This window comes from Lynx canadensis, chromosome D1 (genome assembly GCF_007474595.2).
Source record: "Lynx canadensis isolate LIC74 chromosome D1, mLynCan4.pri.v2, whole genome shotgun sequence".
NCBI lineage: Eukaryota > Metazoa > Chordata > Mammalia > Carnivora > Felidae > Lynx > Lynx canadensis.
In genome coordinates this window covers 81,344,429-81,360,426 of record NC_044312.2, presented here as the reverse complement: position 1 = coordinate 81,360,426, position 15,998 = coordinate 81,344,429, and positions in this window count along the sequence as shown.

Genomic DNA, 15,998 nt, shown 5'->3' with positions numbered 1-15,998 from the left:
AGAGACATTATTATAGAGAGACTCTGATCTCCCTGAGAGTGGACTGAATGTTGACTGTTTCTTCAGAGACCAGTATAGTTCCTTTCACACAAGCTGAATGAATACTTACTAATGAATAAGAAATGAAAGCAATTAATTTGAAATTTTAAAATGACTTCAAGAAAAATGCTGCTTTAGTGGCTTGAGTAGCTGTCTTCTTCCTTATGCAAAACCAAGGGGAATTATATTAAAATCATTTATATATTTTATGCTTATATATATTTATATTTAATATATGAACTACTTTCTTGGTGCGAGTTGCTATCCATACTCTATTAGAAGCACAAACAAGCTCTTCAGAAAACCCAGTGCTGTGATACGTGAAGGGTGGAGTACAATTTAACGGTTGTTTCCCCCAAAGCCTAGTGTAGCTGACCACACGTGACAGTAAAAGAACAGGTGAGTCCTTCTGACAGCCAGGCTAGATGCTCAGAGATGCATTCAGGAATGACAGGTCCTAAGGGATGTAAGTGCCTAAGAGAAAGCAATGGAGGAAAATCAGCAGCTTCCACCTAATCCGAACCCAGCCTGAGGTGCTCTTATCACACAGTATTTTGTTGTTGTTTTTACTTTTTTTAATGTTTATTTATTTATTTTTTTTTTTAAATTTTTTTTTTCAACGTTTATTTATTTTTGGGACAGAGAGAGACAGAGCATGAACGCGGGAGGGGCAGAGAGAGAGGGAGACACAGGATCGGAAACAGGCTCCAGGCTCTGAGCCATCAGCCCAGAGCCTGATGCGGGGCTCGAACTCACGGACCGCGAGATCGTGACCTGGCTGAAGTCGGACGCTTAACTGACTGCGCCACCCAGGCGCCCCTAATGTTTATTTTTTTTTTATTTTTTTTTATTTTTGGGACAGAGAGAGACAGAGCATGAACGGGGGAGGGGCAGAGAGAGAGGGAGACACAGAATCGGAAACAGGCCCCAGGCTCTGAGCCATCAGCCCAGAGCCTGATGCGGGGCTCGAACTCACGGACCGCGAGATCGTGACCTGGCTGAAGTCGGACGCTTAACCGACTGCGCCACCCAGGCGCCCCCTAATGTTTATTTTTTTGAGAGAGAGTGAGAGAGTGAGCACTATTGGGGGAGAGTCAGAGACAGACGTTGAGAAAGAGAATTCCAAGCAGGCTCCATGCTGTCTGCACAGAGCCCCACACCGGGCTCAAATCCCACGAACCATGAGTGCTGGAAGCCGAGCTATCCCAGCCTGAGTGGCAGGGCCCGGGCTGTGGACGGATTGGTGACTACAAGGCGGCCCACGGACAGAGAAGCTTCTTGTACTCCCGCTTCTAGGTAATTCGGCCTTAATAAAAGTACCTGGGTATTGTCTGTTGGGGAACCGCCCTTGACAGGCCCCCTGGGAAAAGAACCATTAGGAAAGAAAATAAGGTTCCGCAAGAAATTGTGCGGCCTTACATTTAGCCCTTGCCATCCCCTATGGAGACTCCTCTACTTACAGGAAGGATAGCCTCATGCGTTTGCCAGCAAAGAGGCCGACAAAGGAGAAACATGGATTTGAAAGCCTCACTCTGGCAACTAAGGAGTGTATCTCTGGGCACAGGTGACTTCAACCGCTAGGCCCGCCTGGCCCCTCGGAGGCATTCCAGATGATGATGATGATTGAACCTAGTGGGTTAAGGTACAGAATGGTTCATTAGTTCCTAGGTGCATTGTCTCTCTGAGAATGTGTGAGGCATGGGTTTCTAAGGCCCTTCCAGCCCCTTCCTGGCACCTCGGATTGAGGCAAACACATTGTTCTTCTGGCCTCATGTGGTTAAGAGGTCATGTCCCTATAACTGTTCCACTTGAGGTGTTGAGAGATAGATGATCTTTCATGAAAACAGCAAAGCAAATGCTTTATAGATTATAGATAAATGCAGATGCATAATGGAGTAATGTAAGAAATTAATAATCAAAGGGTATGAGGGAACATTACAAGAAAATCGCCACGTTATTTCTTAAAGGTTGATTACACATAGAAACATTTTTAAAATTAGGTAATGTTAGAAAAACATAGATGCCAAGGAAATCACTAGCAGATATAATGCCACATTTGCTACAATAAATCGGCCAGATCAACGCACTGCTGTTGTCTGTGTCCATTTTTATTTTTGTTTTATTTTATTTTTTTTCACTTTTTCACCGATGCCGTTTATGCTTCAGGAACCCCTGGACCTGCTGGAGCTGGACTCCGGCACATGAGATCATTACCAGAACTGAAATCAAGAGTAGGATGCTTAACTGACTGAGCCACCCAGGCACCCCATTATCACGTAGTATTTTGAAAAGACAGGGACACAAAATGATTTGCTTAAGAAGACAGCATTAAGATGCATGGAAAAAAGTAGTTGATGGTGGAATAAACATTTTATAATATTATGTCTCTGTGGAAAACTTATCGTCACTCAGGATGCCTATAGAATAGAGACCATGTTTATTGTTCTACTATTCAAGAAGCCCCATGATCTGCCCTCAACACTCTCTAATCTTGTTTCTAAGATTCTCTTACACTCCGTTTTGTTCCTCCAATGGTTTTCTTCCTCATAGGCCTCTCTTCTTTTGCTGCTGCTGTTTTCTGCATTTGAAATGCTCATCCTAAAACTCCCATCCTATTCAAGTTTTCTCAACCCCTACTCTCCTTTAAGTCCCCAAAGCAATGCCATTTCCACGATGAAGCCTTCCTTTTTTCACATCCACCCACTATAAAGCAAGTTAGATGTGAATTTAATCTCCTATAATTCCTATAGAATATGACTAACGTCATTTCATGGCATTTTACCATGTTTGTATTGTGCATTATATATGCATGCTTTTGAAAGTAGGCACAAACTTTTCTCTTGTTTGCTAAGAGTCTAATAATAAGATATTCAAATATCAGTCCAGTGTATTAATTGCCTTTCAAAATTAGCATGTAAGACTATGGCTTTATATTGCTCTGTGATTTTATTTACTCCAGGCAGATAATTTCATAAAGACTAATTTTGCTTTGTTTAGAAAATCTAGGATTATAATAACTATTGATTTATTTTCTACATCTGTTCATCTTCATAACTTCTTAAACTGATACTCTGGTCATCTGGACCACTCTACCACATTTTGGTGAATTTCCATGCTTTTGAAAACAGCAAGTTTTCCATGAAAACTCAGCTGAAGTTCTGGATGTGGAAGTGCTAGTCTATGGCTAGTGTCTATTCTGATAGCTTGATGCTTCTGCTGACTTACGCCTGTGCTATACTGGTTGTTGGGGTGTTTGCCAGCAGGAGCTGGAAATGAAAGTAGCTTCTGTAGTTACCTATTTTCTTTTCAGAGAAAATGTATTTGTGGCCCTGGGAGGCTAGAGTGACTGGTTGTGAATACTCTGTGATCTCTATTTTAACATAAGCAGTCCAGCAGGAGCAAAGAATGTATCTGCTGGCTTGACATTCCCCCAAAGACATTAACAATGCAATATTAAGAAATCCTTTAAAGAGATAGTGTGCATGAATATTTATTTACTGAAAAAGTTTCCTGATTTATTGTTTTTTGTGTTTTTTTGTTGTATGGGGGGAGGGGCAGAGAGAAAATCTTAAGCAGGCTCCACAACCAGCGCAGAGCCTGATGTGGGACTTGATCCCATGACACTGGGATCACAACTTGAGCCAAAATCAAGAATTGAAAGCTCAACGAGCTGAGCCACTCAGGCACCTCAATATGTCACTTATTAATAACAAACTACAGAGGCACCTAGGTGGCTCAGTTGGTTAAGCATCCGACTTCAGCTCAGGTCATGATCTCCGAGTTTGTGAGTTTGAGCTCTGCATCAGGCTCTGTGCTGACAGCTCGGAGTCTGGAGCCTGCTTTGGATTCTATGTCTCCCTCTCTCTGCCCCTCCCCCACTCATGCTCTGTCTCTCTCTCTCTCTCTGTGTCTCTCTCTCTCTCTTTCTCAAAAATAAATAAGCATTAAAAAATTTGAAAAAAATAACAAATTGCCAAAGAATATTGCAGTGCGAGGTCAATTTTTGCAAAAAAATTATATGCACAGATCTATGATAATAAAACTCAAAACAAAGCAGAGTCTACATAAAGAAGATAGGGGGTGAAGTAATTATTTTTTTTTCATTTTGCTTATTGATATTTTACCTTTATTCTCCATTTATCCCTAGAGTGACATTACGTTCTGGGTTGCTTTTTGTCACAGTGTAATTATCAATGGCCTCAAACTTTAAAACGTGTCCTGTTTTGGATAGTAAGTTAAGCAGCCACCTTAACCACCAAATGCATATGACTTATGTTAGAAAAATAAGTGCAAAAAATACAAAATGACAACAGTATTTAAAAATAGTCTGGGCAGGTGACACCAGGGTGGCTAGGTCAGTTGGACACCCAACTTCGGCTCAGGTCATGATCTCATGGATAGTGGGTTTGGGCCCCATGTTGGGCTCTGTACTGACAGCTCAGAGCCTGGAGCCTGTTTTGGATTCTGTATCTCCCTCTCTTTCTGCCCCTCCCCTGCTTGCACTCTGTCTCTGTCTCTGTCTCTGTCTCTGTCTCTGTCTCTCTCTCAAAAACAAATAAACATTAAAATAATTGAAGAAAATAGTCTGGGCAGAAAATGTGGTTATGCCATTTTAATCCAATAGTAGCACAGATTTAAAATTGAAAACAGAAAATCAGCACTTGGCATGAAGGTCCCCTTTCTGACGTAGCAGAGAAATGTGGAAGGGAAGGCATTGCTTTGGGAGTCTTGTCCTGATGTGTACCATCTAGCATGCCATCTAACAGTGTACAAATCACTTAGCCTTCTTGGGGTAAGGTGTCCCATCTATGATAAGGTTGATGGATTTGATGCTCTCTAAGGTCTCTTCTGCCCCTCGTATTCTAGGATTCTATTCAGTTGGAAGAGAATTTCACATGCTATGACTTCAGAAATATAATCCTTGTGGCTGGTTTGACTAGGATTATTCCTCTTTCCTCTCCAAAGGAAAATAGTAGAAATAGTACAGAAAATCTTCACTAATTGAAATCTACAAATAGAAACCTTGTGGCAATATGAACTTGAGTGGGGTCTAAAATAATGATATGATGAAGAGACAGTTTGCAAAAAAATAAAACTAATAGGATGAAAATGTTACTGAATTAATTATTTAATGTGACAGCATTGAATTTACTTAAAAAATAAATATTGGCAACTTGAAAACATTTATGTATTAACAATGTGTCAATTATAGCCCTTGTATTCATTAATCTAAATAATTTATGTTAGCATTACTGGGTAGATGATCACATCATATTACCTTGAAAAATATTTAGTAAATCATACTTTATATCAAATAAAGTTCTTCTTCCTCCCTTCCTATAATTTCTACAAATATTAGAATAAAACTACCTATTTTATTTTTAGTACATTTAACAAATACATACTGGAATCTATGTGCCAAATTCAGCCAGGATATATATATATTTTTTAGTCTTTGTAAGCTTTGTACCGGAAAAACAGTACATCTTTGTAATTTCTTTTTTTTTTTAATTTTTTTCTAACGTTTATTTATTTTTGAGACAAGGAGAGACAGCATGAATGGGGGAGGGTCAGAGAGAGGGAGACACAGAATCTGAAACAGGCTCCAGGCTCCGTGCTGACAGCTCAGAGCCCGACGCTGGGTTCGAACCCACTGACCGCGAGATCAAGACCTGAGCCAAAGTCAGATGCTCAACCGACTGAGCCACCCAGGCTCCCCTCTTTGTAATTTCTTTAAGAATAGATAGCAAATGGTTATATAAGCTCTAAACGTTTGAAGTTCCAAGTCTCCCCTGGTTGTGGCGTTTTATTGTAAAAGAGTGGTTGAACACTTTGTGGGGGAGGGGGGCAACAAGAGAAAAAAAACACTATAGCAACACATTTTACACAATAAAAACAAGAATTTTCTTCCGGTGCCTTTTAACTATCATGACTATATTTTCCAATCTTCAAATAAGGTTTTGTCACCTAGGAATCAGTGAAATATTGATTAAGGAAAACAGAAAAGAGACTGATATTATACTTTTTCATATGCAATGCTGGAAGTTAGAATAGCTTCTTCAGGTTGATGATATAAATGACTTCATCTCAAAATCACATACCTACACAAGATATAATTATTCTCAAGTACAGGAAGACACTTGAAAATCTTCAATAATTTGAGGAATGTATAACTTACAGAGTCTATTTGAATAAATACTTAAGGATTCTACTTTAAAAAATGAATTAGAAAAGGGACCTCAAGATAAAATAAGAGTAAAATATAATTGTATCTAATCTTTATTTACCTAATTAAATTCAAGTGGATAATAATACACACTCCAGGGATACTGAACATAAGAACTACAAAAAGCTATTAAAAAGAAAACACTATAGAATAAATTCTGATTATTAATTTCAACAAATCCAGGTAGTTGGGCTAAATAAGAATGTTACAGAAATCTAAGGAAAGGAGAATTAGAGAGGAAAAATAAAAGTTTAATATAGTCTTAAGACCTTCTTTTATTGGGGAGGGGATCAAACAAGAGGCAAATGAAAACATGAATATTAATAGAAAAATAACTTTGTTTAACTCATTTGATTATGAGAACAAGGAAAATAAAAAATAATATTTAATGAATGGGGAAAGAACAATGAACTTTCCAAGGAGAAAACAAATGAAATATATTGCACCTTGATCAAACCAGGAAAAATAAGGAAAAGGAAAATGTGTACTCAACAGTGAAGACAAATTATACATTTAAAATAAGATGAAATGAATAAAATCAAGCATGTCGGCCAATATTCCAAATATAAGGACTCTAAAAAGAGTCCACTAAAAGACAATGACTTAAATTGGATTAAAATCAAGATAAACTCTCTGTGCAAATAAATAAATAAATAAATAAATAAATAAATAAATAAAATATATATATATATATTTAATGGAAACTAATAAAGTGGTGGTCAAAATGATTTCAGGTAAATGCAAATAAAAAAGTAAGCAAGTCTAGCAATATTATCAGTCAAGATGGAATTTCACATTATACGGAATAAAATGTTAAAGAGGCACATTACATAAAGCTAAAGGTATAATTTATAAAGAAGATATAAGTCCTATACCTTATGCACCAAACTGTACAGTCATTAATATAAAAGCAAAAAAATTAGATGGACAAATTGATAAAATTGCAAATGTAATGGAAGACAATAAATATTTCTCAAAAAATTTAATATAATAGACCAAAGTAAACAACTAAAGATCTAGATTGACTTACTACAATGAACTTCATTTAACAGAAGTTTATAAGATCACACTTATAACACTTATCTTTGTATTTTGTGGACATTCACAAAAATTGGTCCTGTGCTTTGTTATGTTCCTTTTGTGTCAACTTCACTAAACTACAACCGCGTTCTCCAGAATTGCCTTCCCAATATGGTTCCAGGCTAAAGCTGATCAAAAAGAAATCTGTGCAAGTCTAGTAAACTTAAAGGAAAGCAGCAGCCACTTCCTCTGAAGGTCACTGTGCTTGCAAACAATGAGACAATGACACAGGAGCAGACAGATTCTAGAAGGTCCCTATTTTTCCCAGTACCATGTCCAGCTCTTTTTTGCTCTATGGAAATACCATGCCACCAGCAGATGCAGAGGTGATAGTCTTTCCATAGGCTGCTCCACCAATGCTCCGTCACGGACCCACTCTAGATTCCCTGGCAAACTCTGGTTTGTTTGCCACAGCAAGTGTTCAAAAGAACTGGCTAGTTGCTTTTCTCTGATTCTCTAACATCCCTTTTTGGACTATTCTCCACAAAACTCCTACAGTTGGGTAAATTCTCACTCCTATAATAAATCCTTATTCCATAATACTTAAAGTATTTCTCATTCTGCTTTGCTGATTGAACCCTGGTTGATAAAAAGAAAAAAATGAAGGAAAAGTAAAGCAAGACAGAAAAAAAATAATGCAAAGTATCGGGGTGCCTGGGTGGCTCAGTCAGTTAAGTGTCCGACTTCAGCTCAGGTCATGATCTCGTGGTTTGTGGGTTCGAGCCCGTGTGGGCTCTGTTCTGTCAGCCCAGAGCCTGGAGCCTACTCTTGATTCTGTGTCTCCTCTTTCTGCCCCTCCCCGCTGCTCGCTTTCTGTCTCTCTCTCCCTCTCTCAAAAATAAATAAACATTAAAAAAAAATTTAAAATGCAGAGTATTTACAGACCACATTGTAAGATTCTAATCTAAAAAAATCATAATTTAAAACAAAAAAAATTCTCTGGTAGTCAGGGAAATAGAAGTTAAAATAGCGAGGTATATTTTTAAGCTCTTCACATTAGCAAAAATGGAAAGGAGCCATGGTATCTATTTTTATAGGGATGTTGGGAAAAGCATTCTTTCATACATTGCTTTGGAATTGTGAAGCATTAGAGCCTATTTTAACCAATAACCCATCTCTTAGAAGTCTATCCCATTCAAATAAAGCAGCCATAAATAATGACCCATATGTCAGGGTTGTTTATTGTACCATTGGTCTTGGTAGCAAAACACTGGAAACAAAACTCATACCCACCAATATGGCAGATTATGATTTATCCTAGTAGGGTATGTATCTGATTAGTTGGACAGGGAGAAAATATAGAGAAAGCTATATGCTGGGTTGTTAATATGGGTAGGTAGGTTAATACAACTGGACGGAAGAAGAGAGGCTGAGAAGGAAGCCAAAAGAGAGAAAAAGGAAAACAACTATACATCCAAAAGCGTGTGAATAACCACATGTACGCATTTATGTAAAGTTATGTATATGCATGGGTAAAACAAAATTAAACACTAAAGACATTCTCATTATCTGGCCCGACCTATTTTATCCATCAGATTTCTCTGGATTTCCCAGAACAAACTCTGTTTGGGTCAGAATGTAGTGCTTGATCTGCCTCACGAAAACAGCCCTTTGTTTCCTCTTTGGGGAATGTTCTCTTCTTGCTGTTCATCATCCAAGTTCTCCCAGGCCCAATGGCACCTCTTCCCTGAATAGACCAGCCCACATGAAGTCTCTTCTGAACTTGTTCATCCTTACTAAATAATTGAGAACTTAATTATATAGAATCATGAATTGTTCTGATTCTTTTGTGCCAGTTAGTCACGTCCCTAACGATTAGTCTTATTCTCATTTTCTACTTCTCTTAAGAGATGCATCACCAAATTGTACCTTTAGTGTAATGACTGTTATGTTTAGCGTAATTCTTAGTATTTGGTTTCCAAACAAGGAGACATTTAGGAAAGTATGCAGCCTTGACCTCAGAAGATCTCAGTTAAAATTTATGCTCTGTTACTTCCTAAGGGATGTGCCTGAGTATATTTTGTTTCCCTTAGATTTAGTTCTGATATCTGTAAGATAGGTATCTTATGTTTAACGTAAAACTTTAAAACAGCCTGCATTGTGTAGAGTTCTGACTAGAGTCAGCCTATCTGGCTCTGCGTCTGGACACTATAACAGTTTTATCTCATATAGTACTTAGCAATTATTTACTTGTCTTTCTGCACCCATGCAATTTTGGTCTGTCAATAGCTATGACACTTGTGTTAACCAGCACTAATGTCATCAGAAAATTATTTCCCTAACTCGGATACTTTTGAGTATGAAAGGGGTCACTATGATTACATTGGATGGACAACAGTTACAAGTAAGGACTGTCTGACAAACCAGAAACTATGGTGAGCCCAAATAGAATAAATATTTGGACGATAGGTCACTCATTGTGAAGAGCAGGAGATCACCTCATTCTTTATTCACCCTTTCTACTCTCATCTCTGCCATAAATGGACATGATAGGCCGTTAGTAAAACAGAATTAAGAGACAGACTATGGCGTAACTCATCAGTCACTTGATGAAGGACAGTCAATATTAGCAGGACTATGCTTCATTTATCTTGTACCTTCTCAAACTTCTTTTTTTTTTTAATGTTGATTTATTTTTGAGACAGAGAGACAGAGCCCAAGCTGGGGAGAGGCGGGGGGGGGGGGGGGGGCAGAGAGAAGCGGAAGGACAGAGAGAGGGGGAGACACAGAATCCAGAATCTAGAATCCAGGGTCTGAGCTGTCAGCATACCGCCCGATGTGGGGCTCGAACTTGTGAACTGTGAAGTTATGACCTGAGCAGAAGTCAGATGCTTAATTGACTGAGCCACCCAGGCGCCCCCTCCCTTCTTAAACTTCTGAAGCTTATAAAGCAGAGGTTTCAGGTTTATAAACAAGGGACAAATCTGGCCTTGAGGTCCTTTTATCAGGCTTACCTAGTATTAATTTAACTAATACTTTGTTACACTTGTCAAAGGTCAAGTGGAACTGAATAGTCAATGCCTCCTCTCTAATTCACTAACTCGTCACACTTTTCAGGAGGTTAAGGTTCCATTTACCATTCCCGTTGGGATATTGTGGACTGCCTTCCTAACTGATCCCTTTGTCCTTCCTAGACTCTCAAAGATTTTTAGGACGTTCCAAGCTTCATGTGGACCTCGTTCCAGCAGCTTGCTACAAAGCCTTTCAGAGTGGTGCTGGGAGCAAGAGCAGAGAGCTAGAAAAACTCAGATTTTGGAAAGGAAAAGGATGAGGACTAGAAAAAGAGCAGACTCTGGCCATGTGAAATGGATGTTTATGGACTGATGGATAATAAGATTGGAAATAATATAAAATGCTGAGATTTCTATAGACTGATAACTACATGGACTGCTCATCATCTGAATACCACAGGAAGCTGTGATCGTCTATACCTGGCTTTTTTTTTTTTTTTCAAATAACATACTCATAGACCTGCCTAGAATTTATTAAAAGGACACAAAAATTACATATAAATTAAAAAAATAATACTTATTTAACTTGTAAAACTGTCAGGATTAAAACCAGTAATAAGTGACAGTGAGTTATAAATTAAAAATAATAACACTGTTAAATGGCTTGATGATGATGATGATTGGTGTGTATTTATAAGGCATAATTTTAGGTTTGGGAGGTGACTAGAATACCCAGATAAAGTGTTTATTTTTTGCTTCTTAAGATATTTACTGAACATCTCTTGTTAAAAATGGAGAAAAAAAAACATTAAATCATTACTAATATGACTTGTATCGGTTTATCACTTATTTAACTTATGACTTATGTTCCCTGATTCCTGAATTCTGGAGTCCTACAGAGACAAATAGCCAAAATCTTTGAGCACCAGATGGGACTGCAGCGAGGGGCCGTGGACAATATGAGCTTTGTAAGGTAGAGACACTAATATACAGAAGTAGACAAAAACAAAGAGAGGAAGGGGCATCTGGGTGGCTCATTCGGTTAAGCTCCAACTCATGATTTCAGCTCAGGTCATGATCTCATGGTTCATGAGTTTGAGCCCCAGGTTGGGCTCTGTGTGACAGACAGTGCAGAGCCTGCTTGGGATTCTCTTTCTCTCTCTCTCTCTCTGACCCTCTCCCGCTTGCTCTCTCTCTCTCTCTCTCTCTCTCTCTCTCAAAAATAAATAAATAAATAGCCATTAAAAAAAAAAGCAAAGAGGAGGCCAACTTGCTACTCTCACTTATACCAAGATGATCAAGGGGTCACCTCATTTCTTTGCCCTCTTTCCTGAAAATCCATTTCTGGCAACAGGAATTTTATGTGCTGCCTCACTTACAATAATAATAGCATTAACAAGTAGAATAACAGCAATTAACATTTAGTGTGAACTTAGTATGCGAAGCACTTATCTTAATTCTCATACTAGCCTTATGAGGTCAGTACTATTATCTCAAATTTATTAATGAGGAAATTGAGGAACAGAGGGAGTAAGTAATATACTCAAAATCCTTCAGCTAGATAGGGAAATGCATAACTAAGATTTGGAAAAAAAAAATCTGACTCTAAGGCTCATGTAGTTGACCGCCATGCTGTATTAGTACAATAATCACCAACTAAGCCATCTTATAATCAGGGACAAATGACCTGCCAGTGAGCTACTTCCATTACAAGACGTTGCTCAAATGCTACTCTGCTGATAAGGCCTTATGGAATTTGCCACATTGAAATTAAACTTTTGACTGTGGACCCGCAAACTACATTTCTATCTTTTGATGGACAGACAGATGTTGTTTTTGATTATTAACATTTATATATTCTTCTCCTCTTGAATTTTTTAAGTTGAGAAGAGGTCCCTTGCGTTCACATTCCCTTTCTCTCAACCTCTTCTTTTCTTATATACTTCCTTTTTTACTACGTTATGAAATGATGTATGATATTTAATTTTATATAAAAATACGATTTTTATTATAACATGATAATGAAAATGCTTATATTCATACAGCATTTTACAAATTATTTTACAACGTAATAATTCTTTCAGTACTCATACAAAATCTAAGCTTGTGAAATGTGTATTAGTACCTGCATTTTCTTCATTAAAAATATGATTATTTGCTCAGGTCACACTGCTATTATATGCTCCAGTCTGACTTGGTTCTCCTAATTCTGAATCTAATGTTCTTTTCAGTTTTCCTCATATACTTTCTCACCTAGTTCAGGTCTGTTGCAAAGGAGATCTACTACAATGCTATGATGAATGAGTGAATGAACACCCATCCTAATAAAGGAAGGTCACTCCACCGCACATATTTTTTTACAGATCTGCTGGCTTTTGCTTTTTCTTTGCAGAATAGAATGGGTAGGTGCTAAGATTGGGCTTTTCTAGAATGTTATTTAGGAATAAAATGGCAAATAGGAGCAACAATTTTGGGGCTGTAACTGAAGATTAAATTATATTCTGCATCAATAATTTGGAATTAATGTAAAACAGAATTTCCTAAGAAAATGGAATTTAATTATATTCCTATGATATTTAATAATCTACCATGTCCAGGAGAATAAGAGCTGTGTTAAGAGGAAAGCCTTCAATAAATTAAGGGGAACATCTGGACCTTCATGCCAGAAGAATCATGTGAATCTCCCTACAGTAAGTAATTTGGCTTTAAGACAGGAAGACTATCAGTCTTTAATGTGGGAGGCAGTGCTCTGCTTTACACTAGGGAAATTACACACACACACACACACACACACGTCAGGGCTTGGCTAATGATGACCTTCAGGACACATATAAGAAAAGCAGAGATTGTTATCTAAGGATCTCATATTAATGTTAAAATCCACTCCAGATAAATTAATATAGTACTAAATAAACTTTTACCAATACCACTCTTTTAAAGATAGATTACTGTGTAGTTCATTTCATCAACAATATTTTTGAGAACCTACCATTTAATCAGGCACTATTCTAGGCACTGATGATAGTGATCAAAACAGAAAAAAGAAAGGAAAATTTCTTCTCCTATGTAGTGTACAATCTGATGGAAGAAGAGATATTATGAAAATAACAAAAGACAGCATATCAGATAAGTCCTGTGAAGAAAAATAAGTGCCTTGGGGTGGGAGAGAAGAATGCAATTTTAAGTATGATGGCCAGGGAAGGGACACTCAGCATCCTGCTGAGGAAATGATGTTTGAGCAAAGTCCTGAAAGAGGTGTAGCAGTAATGCACACATCAGGGGCAATAGTATTCCAGACAGAAGCCACAACAATGCCACAGCCCAGAGGTGAGAGGAACCACAGGGGGCCCTGTGCCCTATGAGATCATCAGTAGGAACTGAAAGCAGGGGTGGTAACTGGGCATGGCAGCTCATTTTAAGTAAGGTCTGGATGACATAAAAGCTTTTGGAGGTTTTTGAAAACGGGAGTGGTATTATCTGATTTAGGTTGTAAAGTAATTGTCCTAGCTACTCTGTCAAGAAGAGATGTGTGAGAGGTGGAGGAGGGAGGAAAGACTAAAGTGGACACTGGTTAGAAGGTATTTCAATTTTCCGGTGGGGGCGGTGATGGGATTTCAGACCACAGTGGTACCAGTGAAGGCGATAAGCAGTTGAGATATGCAAATATTTTGAAGACAGAATCACAGGATGAGTTAACAAACCCTATGTAGACATAGAACTATCAAGGAGACTGACTATAAGGAGTTTGGATAGACTAACAGGAACAATGGATTTGTAACAAAGTTTCTTGATATCAACAAAGGCACATAACATAAAATCTATCTTGTTAGCAAAATTTTAAGTGTACAATACAGTATTATTAACCTGACCATAAATACATCTCCAGAATCTAATCAACTTGCATAATTGAAGTTTTGTACATTTTGACTAGCACTTTTTCATTTTCCCCTCCCTCCAGCCCCTGGTAACCACCATTCTACTTGCTGCAAAAAAGAAAAAAAATAAAGGGGGCAGAAGGATAATTTTGGAAGTGGTGGATATGTTTATGGCATTGATGGTGGTGATGATTTCACAGGTGGATACTTATTTCCAAATTCATCAAGTTGTGTACATTAATTAAATGCAGCTTTTTCATGTCAATCATACCTAAATAAGGTAATTTGAAACAAAACAAGCTATATGTGACAAAACTTGCCTCTCACTCCCAAGAAAAAACAAACTAGTAAATACCCTGACTTGACACTAAGGAATATACAAAAATGAGTAGGGAGGATTGTTTCCTCTCCTTCGGAAAGGAGACAAGGGGTGTTCTCTGATAAGTCTGGTTTGTGGTCACCTAGTTCCAGAGCAGGTAGGCCTGGGAAGCCTAGGCCTTGATAACAACAACAACAACAACAACAACAATAACAAAAAACAAAAGCAAAAAAACAAACAAAAAAAAACCAGGTTGGACCCAGGATGTCAATTTGTTGATGACAAATGGAAACTCTCTATGAAATTTGCATTTACTAGGATAGAAAGGGCATATCATCTAACATCACCGGTGAGTTTAAATGTGACAAATTACTCACTTGTGATAAAAATAAGAACTGTGGAATTGTGGAATTTTTCAAAAGTCCACTTAGAGTTGCCTTGTAAATTATACTTCTCCTCTTTAGTCATGTATTTATCCAAACATAGGATTTTGGTAACTTATGATGTAAGAATACCATCTCTTACACTGGTTTGAAGACAAAACTAACAATATTCCTTTTCCAGAAACACATCTAATTCTAATTTCCATAGTTGGAGATTTTGTGTGTCACATATTTGTAGGATTACACCAATGTCTGGAAAGGGTCAAGGGCTCTGTCTTGTTAGGAGACAGACCTGGTTCAAGTCCTAGTTCAGGCCCCTGTGTGAAGGAAGAAGTAGCTAGACCACAGACAAGTTACTCCACATGTCTGATCCTCGCCTGATCTGTAGTTGATTATAACCCTGGCTTCATAGAGTTGCCAAGAGGAGTCGACCCACACAGAGTTTAACACGGTCCTTGGCACATAGAATAACTTGATAAATACCAGTTTCTGCTAATACTCTAATTGTCGCTTGACATTATCCAAAAGCCTGTTTTTAGTCATGTGGTTCTTCATTAATTCACCATTACCCTTGCCAGCTTCGTACCCTGCCTTTTTGGGGGGTATGCGGAAACTTCAGATAATTTCCTGTGTGTGTTACTTAATACAAGAAAGCTATTTAGGGGCAAAATTGTGAGTGATGTGAAGTACTAAACATACTAAACATATAAACAAACTTTATATCAGAGAAAAGCTAGTGTACTGATAGCTGAGAGGCATCCTAAGGTGGTCTTTACTTACATGTAGTAAGAAATTGATTTTTCGTTATAGTCTCAGAAATCTGATTTTGACAGAAGGATGCAGAACATCTTTCAAAGGTGGAGTCATGGCAAACAAGTTTTCAGGTTATATTAATAATACCAATACAGTGTTGGGAAAACTGGATAATCACATGTAGAATAGGGAAAATTGGACCCCTTTTTTACACCACTCACAAAAATTGACTCAAAATGAATTAAAGATGTAAATGGAAGATCCACAAATATAAAACTACTAGAAGAAAACATGAAGATGATGCTCCTTGACTTTGGTCTTGACAACAGTTTTTTGGATATGACAAAAAAAATCACAAAAAGTGCCAGCAAC